Below are 7,912 nucleotides of genomic sequence, written 5' to 3' on the forward strand. Positions count from 1 at the left end.
GTAGGTGTCCTGTAGGGCCCAGTGGTACAGTATCCACAGTAACTTGTTCTAGCTGGACGCCCCAGTTGCCCCCCTTTGTGTGGACTGTGTGCACTGTCCTGTTATAGTTAAACCTTGATTGCTGCTTGCATCACTGGGGGGGACTGACCCCAAACCAATCTGCTGTGAGGACCACCTGGGACTACAATGGAAGTGTTGCTGTGCAGGCATTGACCGTATGGAGCAGGACTTGCTTCATTGGGAGTTTTGCTGCTCACTGAGTCTGCTCCTTGAGTGTGTTGCTTGTGGATGCGTAGAATTGTAATCTGGTGTGGTCTGAAGCTGTCCACTGGGTGCATGGGCTCTGAAGCCTCACAGGAGGTGCAAGGTCAGCCTCTGCCTGTGCCCTAATTGGGACTAACCAGTACAAGCTACAGAGGACCTATATGGCTGCTACTTGTGGTGGTCTTGGAAGTGCCCAGGAGAGGCCAAGCTGTGCACCAAGAACGGCTGTTGCTAGTGCCAGGCCTGGGGCTACTTAGCAAAAGATATGAGGTATGAAGAGGACAGTTGCTGCTTATTTGAGATATTTTAGCCAAGTCCAAAGCATGAGGCCAGAGAGGCTATTTGTATGGAAAAGTCACTGGAAATGGCTTGGGTGGGTCTGCATGTTGGGTGGGGCAGGGTCTCAGGGAATCACCAGGGCTAGGTGAATGAACAGTGTGAGCCAGGTTAATGCAGACTCCTATATGGCACCACTTGCTGGCTCTATGGGAGGAAAGCTCAGAAATAAACTTCGGGTGTTTAAGCCACTGAACCCATTGTGGCTTGTTATGGCAGTTTGAGCTAAGACAACCAGTGACCAGAAGTAAGAAGAGGAATCCATGACTTGAAGGCCACCGAGACAGTATCTACAGCCATCCGAAGCCTGAAATTCACCTTTATAGGCTGAGTGGAGGATTGGTACTAGAAGCCCAGAGGAGACTCTAATGTTCTCCTCTTCACTGTTCGTAGGGTCTGTAGCCCAGAGTGTAGCTATACCACAGCCAAGGGATGAATACACTGGCAAAATCCTACCAAAAGCTGCCTCATCACTCTTGCTCTAGATATGTTCAAAACTTCTCCCAACTCAGAAGTAGTGGATAGGGAAGGAGGAAATCAAGTCTTTAGCCTCCTTTGTTTTATAAATTTCTTAGCTTTCTCCCCCAAAATCTCAACAAATCTGATGAAGGCTCTATAGTTGCAGTTGATTAAGTTGCTTGCAGCCTCTGGACAGTGGTGGAAAGAAGAGTAAATAAGGCTGCCGTTGCCTCTGCCTCAACTCAGAATTAATAAATTAGAATTACTGGGCACATTCCCTATGTGATTATTATAGACATTAAAGATTAAGAACCACTGGTTTACACCCTTTCTTTGGTTACATTCAGATAGCAAGCTTATAAACCTTGAAACTTATCTTCCTTAAGTTTAATTTGATTTACTTGTCACTTAGCTAGATTGTGGGTTATTTTCTCTCCCCCAAAACAGGAGACTGAAAAATCTTTTCCACCTTGGGAAATCCTAAAGGATTCAGCTTCTAAACCTTTGAGTAGTCATCTTTAAAATGAATTCAGGATTAGGTACAATCAATTTTTCTCCCTACCCCCATAGCTGCATCCCCACGGATTAAAGATGCAAAGAGAGCACCTGTCACTTGTTTTGTGGGAAGATAGAGTGTTGCCTAAGGCAAGAGACACCTTAAGATTTGTTGCTGTAAGTTCACTAAGCAACCTGGCAACCATCTTTGCAAGGCTCTTCAGTGGCAAGGGCTATGGAGAATCTAGGTCTATCACATGCCCAGCTACCACCTGTTCCTGATTTTTCTTGGAAGGCATAAGGGACTCTGAACAATCTATTTGCCAGGGGAAGAGTTAAGGGTTCTCTGTCTCCTTTGGAGACAAGGGCAAACACAGAGAAGGCTTTCTTTGGAAAAAGCAGAGGCACCAGCTTTTAGGCAGAGGAATTACCTGCCCCAGAGGCTTGCTCCCCAGCTCTTACTCTGGCACAGTGATGTTAAAAATGGCTCTGCTCAAACTCTGTTGGCAGGTTGGGGTGTTGGAGAATTCGTAGTTGAATGTTTGCTCGATGACTTGTGAAGTAAAAGGAACCTTTCAACATTGAAACATGCATGGTGAGTGACAACAGGGCACGCCACGGTCCAGGGGCTGCTACCTCGGGGATGTCCGTGATTTCAAGTCTACTGATGGTTTCGTTATTGGGAATGACTGTATTACAGAAATTTTTGCTGGATTTTTAGGGTTCACCTGCAAACATAGGGGCTCCAGCCCTCTGAAAATCCCCTTCCCTCAATATTCCTGGCATCTTCATGGGCCAATTTTATTTATCCACAAAATATCCACAGTGTTCCATCAAGATCTGCTGCTGCTCTGAGCTGACCCGTCAAACTGCCTCCTGTGATGCTGCCTGGGAGGGCAGCTCCTGCCAGGAACGACCACTGCTCAGATGGGAGCAATACACACTGCTGCCCTCCGGTGCTTTGCTGTGTCCTCGCTGAAGACTCCCAGCTCGCAGCTTGTGCCTCCCCTCTTCTCCTGGGTGCTCTGGCTCTTTCCCATGCTATACCTAGAGTCTCCTGGGTAAAAAAGCAATCGGTAGTAGAGTAGGGAATAATTTCTCTCACTCTTCCTGTTACACACTCAGAGAGGGTCCCAAATCATGTTGTTTGAGCCCCAGTGTGTTACAGAGACAGCAAAACAGCTCTTTCAATGTCTACATTAAGACTTGTCTTTTCATTAAAACTGTCATTCACAGATGACATGCTACTGTACATAGAAAACCCTAAAGACTCCATCAAAAAATTATTAGACTTAATAAATGAATTCGGTAATGTAGCAGGATACAAAATTAACACCAATAAATCTATGGCATTTTTATACACCAATAGTGAATTTACAGAAAGAGAGGTTTAAAAAAAATCCTATTTACCATTGCACCAAAAAAGATTAAGATACCTAGGAATAAACTTAACTAAGGAGGTAAAAGACCTGTACTCAGGAAACTATAGGACACTGGAAAAAGAGATAGAGGAAGACATACAGATGGAAGAACATACTGTATTCATGGATTGGTAGAATCAACATCATTAAAATGTCCATACTACCCAAAGCAATCTATAGATTCAATGCATTCCCCATTAAAATACCAATGGCATATTTCACAGACTTAGAATGAACTTTCTAAAAATTCATCTGGAATAAAAAAAAGACCCCGAATAGCTGCAGCAATCCTGAGAAAGAAGAACAAAGTAGGAAGGATCTCAATACTAGATACCAAGCTATATTACAAAGCTACTGTTCTCAAAACTGCCTGGTACTGGCACAAGGACAGACATATAGACCAATGGAATAGGTTAGAGAACCCAGAAATTGACCCAAACCATTATGCTCAATTAATATTTGACAAAAGAGGCAATAGCATACAATGGAGTCAAGACAGACTCTTCAATAAATGGTGTTGGGAAAATTGGACAGATACATGCAAAATAATGATACTAGACCACCAACTTACACCAGCCACAAAAATAAACTCAAAATGGATAAAGGACTTAAACATAAGATGGGAAACCATAAATCTTAGAGGAATCCACAGGCAACAAAATCTCAGACATATGCCAAAGCAATAGAAACAACTCCTAGGGCAATAGAAACTGAAGAGAAAATAAACAAATGGGACTACATCAAAATAAAAAGCAATAGAAACAACTCCTAGGGCAATAGAAACTGAAGAGAAAATAAACAAATGGGACTACATCAAAATAAAAAGCTTCTGCACAGCAAAAGAAACTGTCAACAAAACAGCAAGAAAGCCCAGTGCATGGAAGAACATATTTGCCAATGTTATTTCTGATAAGGGTTTAATCTCCAACATTTATAGAGAACTCATACAACTTAACAAAAGGAAGATAAACAATCCAATCAAAAAATGGGCAACAGACCTAAATACATACTTTTCGAAAGAAGACATACAGAAGGCCAAGAGACATATGAAAACACTAGAGGCCCGGTGCACAAAATTTGTGCACAGGAGGGGGGTCCCCTCAGCCCAGCCTGCACCCTCTCCAATTGGGGACCCCTCGGGGGATGTCCGACTGCCGGCTTAGGCCCGATTCCAAGGATCGGGCCTAAGCCGGCAGTCGGACATCCCTCTCACAATCTGGGACTGCTGGCTCCTAACTGCTCACCTGCCTGCCTGCCTGATCACCCCTAACTTCCCCCCCTGCCACCCTGATCACCACTAACTGCCTCTGCCTGCTGGCCTGATTACCCCTAACTGCCCCCCCTGCTGGCTTGGTCACCCCCAACTTCCCCCCTGCTGGCCTGGTCACCCCATGCAGCCTGCTGTTCAGTTGTTTGGTCATCCTTCACTAACTCCCCTGCTGGCCTGGTTGCCCCACACAGCCTGCTGTTCAGTCATTTGGTTGTCCCTTCTAACCCCCTGCTGGCCTGGTTGCCCCACGCAGCCTGCTGTTCAGTCGATTGGTTGTCCCTCACTAAACCCCTGCCGGCCTTGTTGCCCCACACAGCCTGCTGTTCAGTTGTTACTGTTACTGTGATGGCGTCCTGGACAATTTGCATATTCTTCTATTATTTGTATAGATACTCAAAGTCACTAATCATGCAAGAGATGCAAATAAAAACGACAATGTGGTACCATCTCACACCTGTCAGAATGGCTATCATCAACAAATCAACAAATGACAAGTGCTGGCAAGGATGCAGAAAAAAAGGAACCCTCATGCACTGCTGGTGGGAATGCAGACTGGTGCAGCCACTGTGGAGAACAGTATGGAGTTTCCTCAAAAAACTAAAAATGGAACTCCCATTTGACCCAGTGATCCCACTTCTAGGAATATGTCCCAAGAAACTAGAAACACCAATCAGAAAGGATATATGCATCCCTATCTTCATAGCAGCACAATTTACAATAGCTAAGATTTGGAAACAGCCTAAATGCTCATCAGCAGATGAGTGGATTAGAAAACGGTGGTACATCTACACAATGGAATACTACTCTGCTGTAAAAAGGAAGGAACTCCTACCATTTGCAACAGCATGGATGGACCTGGAGAGCCTTATGCTAAGCGAAATAAGTCAGTCAGAGAAAGATAAATACCACATGATCTCACTCATTTGTGGACTATAATGAACAACATAAACTGATGAACAAAATCAGATCCAGAGACAGAGAAGCATCTATCAGACTGTCAAACCTCAGAGGGAAGGCAGGGGAGGGTGGGGGGAAAGGGGAGAGATCATCCAAAGGACTTGTATGCATGCATATAGGCATAACCAATGGACACAGACACTAGGGGGATAAGGGCACCAGCGGGGGTAGGGTGGGGTGGGGGGTAAGGGGGAATAAGGACACATATGTAATACCTTAATCAATAAAGAAAAAAAAGAAAGTCTTTCTTTTCTATGGGGCCTTGGATATTCAGCTAAGTCAGTGGTCAGCAAACTCATTAGTCAACAGAGCCAAATATCAACAGTACAACGATTGAAATTTCTTTTGAGAGCCAAATTTTTTAAACTTAAACTTCTTCTAACGCCACTTCTTCAAAATAGACTCGTCCAGGCCATGGTATTTTGTGGAAGAGCCACATTCAAGGGGCCAAAGCGCCGCATGTGGCTCGTGAGCCGCAGTTTGCTGACCACGGAGCTAAGTGATTGGAACAGTGTTGCATCCATCCTGATGATCAGCGTATTGGCTCCACATTCCCCTAGATTCTAGAGGGCCTAGAAAGATCTCTCTCAAATGAGGCACTGCAGTGTCCTTGCAAATAAACTAAAAAGGAGAGAGGAAGGGCCACGGGCCACAAGAAAAGGGTGGCGGCCAGCGACCACAGCTCTGTAGGTGCTGGCTGCAGCTGTGCTGAGACTTTCAAGGGGGACGTCTACAGACGGGACTCAGCCATGTGGAACTTGCCCCAGCAGAGAGGAGAAAATCGCTTCACTCACTCTTCTCTTCATTGGGTCCTGTCAGCAGCCCTCCTCCTCTGGCCCGGAAGTTGAGTGAAGCACTTGGACTTCACCAGTTGAAGGCCAAGAAGTGGCTCTGGGTTCCTGGGGCAGCACATGGTGGAGCAGTTGCTGGCAAGAGGCTACACTGTCAGTGTGTTCAATATGCGGCAGGGTTTCGATAACCCGCAGGTGCAGTTCTTCCTGGGCGATCTCTGCAGCCAATAGGACTTGTACCCAGCTCTGGGAGGTGTAAGCACAGTTTTCCACTGCACATCACCCCCACCATCCAGTAACAACAAGGAACTCTCTTATAGAGTGAATTACAGCCCTAGATGGTTTGGCTCAGTTGATAGAGCGTCGGCCTGCAAACTGAAGGGTCCCAGGTTCGATTCTGGTCAAGGGCACATTACCCAGTTGTGGACTTGATCCTCAATAGGGGCGTGCAAGAGGCAGCCAATCAATGATTCTCTCTCATCATTGATGTTTCTCTCTCCCCATCCCTTCCTTTCTGAAATAAATAAAAATATTAAAGCCCTAACTGGTTTGGCTCAGTGGATAGAATGTCGGCCTGCAGACTGAAGGGTCCAGGTTCGATTCTGGTCAAGGGCACATACCTTGGTTGCAGGCACATCCCCAGTAGGGGGTGTGCAGGAGGCAGCTAATCTATGTTTCTCTCTCATTGATGTTTCTAACTCTCTCTCCCTCTCCCTTCCTCTCTGTAAAAAATCAATAAAATATATTTTAAAAGAATATTTTAAAAAAATAGAGTGAACTACATTGGCACCAGGAATGTCATTGAAACTTGCAAAAAGGCTGGGGTTCATAAACTCATTTTAACCAGCAGTGCTAGTGTCATTTTTGAGAGCGTTGACATCAAGAATGGAACTGAGGACCTCCCTTATGCCATGAAACCCATTGACTACTACATGGAGACAAAGATCTTACAGGAGAGAGAAGTCCTGTGCCAATGATCCTGAGAGGAATTTCTTAACCACAGCCATCCGTAGCGCCCCCCACCCCCCGCCATGGCATTTTCAGCCCAAGGAACCCCCCACTGGTTCCTATTCTCTTCGAAGCAGCCAAAAAAGGCAAGATGAAGTTCATGATAAGAAACGGGGAAAACTTGATGGACTTCACCTTCGTGGAGAACGTGGTTCACAGACATATTCTGGCTGCAGAATGCCTCTCCTAAGACACAGCCTTGGGTGGGAAGGCATTCCACATCACCAACACCAAACCCATCCCCTTTTGGACATTCCTGTCCCGCATTCTGACAGGCCTCAATTACAAAGCCCCCAAGTACCACATCCCCTACTGGGTGGCTTACTACTTGTCCCTCCTGCTGTCCCTCCTGGTGATGGTGATCAGTCCTGTCATCCAACTCCAGCCCACATTCACCAGATGCGGGTTGCGCTGGCTGGCACATTCCACTACTACAGCTGCGAGAGAGCCAAAAAGGCCCTGGGCTACCAGCTGCTGGTCAACGTGGACGACACCGTGGAAAGAACTGTGCAGAGCTTCCACCACCTGTGGAGGGTCAAGTGAGGCCCCCGAGACTGGGCCCTCTCACCACATTCCGCCTCCAATACCTCTCCTCGTGGATCAATACACTAACCTTCAAGTGACTTTCTTCTGAGCTCAGGTACCTCCTGCCAGTTATGTAGGAGCACACCCGGCCTTTCCATGACCACAAGTGAAGCCTTAGTGGAAGCACAGGCTCAGACTTGGACTTTAGCGGGCAGCTTTGCATTCTTCTGTTTTGTGTTCTCTCTCGCCCATCCCATCTCTCTCCTGGGTCCTGATCATCCCACTGTCCTTGTACATAATCAAGGAAGCTGTAGCAAAGAACCGAACCCATTGCTAATTGAGGATGGAGAACTAGATTCATTTCCACGCAAAAAAATACAAGAGTA

The 7,912-nt window shown here is 46.1% G+C and overlaps 1 pseudogene across 1 annotated transcript; it reads left to right on the forward strand.

Moving 5' to 3' along the window:
* Positions 1–529: 529 nt before the first annotated feature.
* Positions 530–7,544, forward strand: LOC308233556 (sterol-4-alpha-carboxylate 3-dehydrogenase, decarboxylating-like; annotated as a pseudogene). The gene is made up of 3 exons: positions 530–534; positions 6,080–6,314; positions 6,767–7,544. The product of its transcript is annotated as a sterol-4-alpha-carboxylate 3-dehydrogenase, decarboxylating-like (transcript).
* The last annotated feature ends 368 nt before the right edge of the window (positions 7,545–7,912 follow it).

This window comes from Plecotus auritus (genome assembly GCF_963455305.1).
Source record: "Plecotus auritus genome assembly, chromosome: 9".
In the NCBI taxonomy this organism is placed as follows: Eukaryota; Metazoa; Chordata; class Mammalia; order Chiroptera; family Vespertilionidae; genus Plecotus; species Plecotus auritus.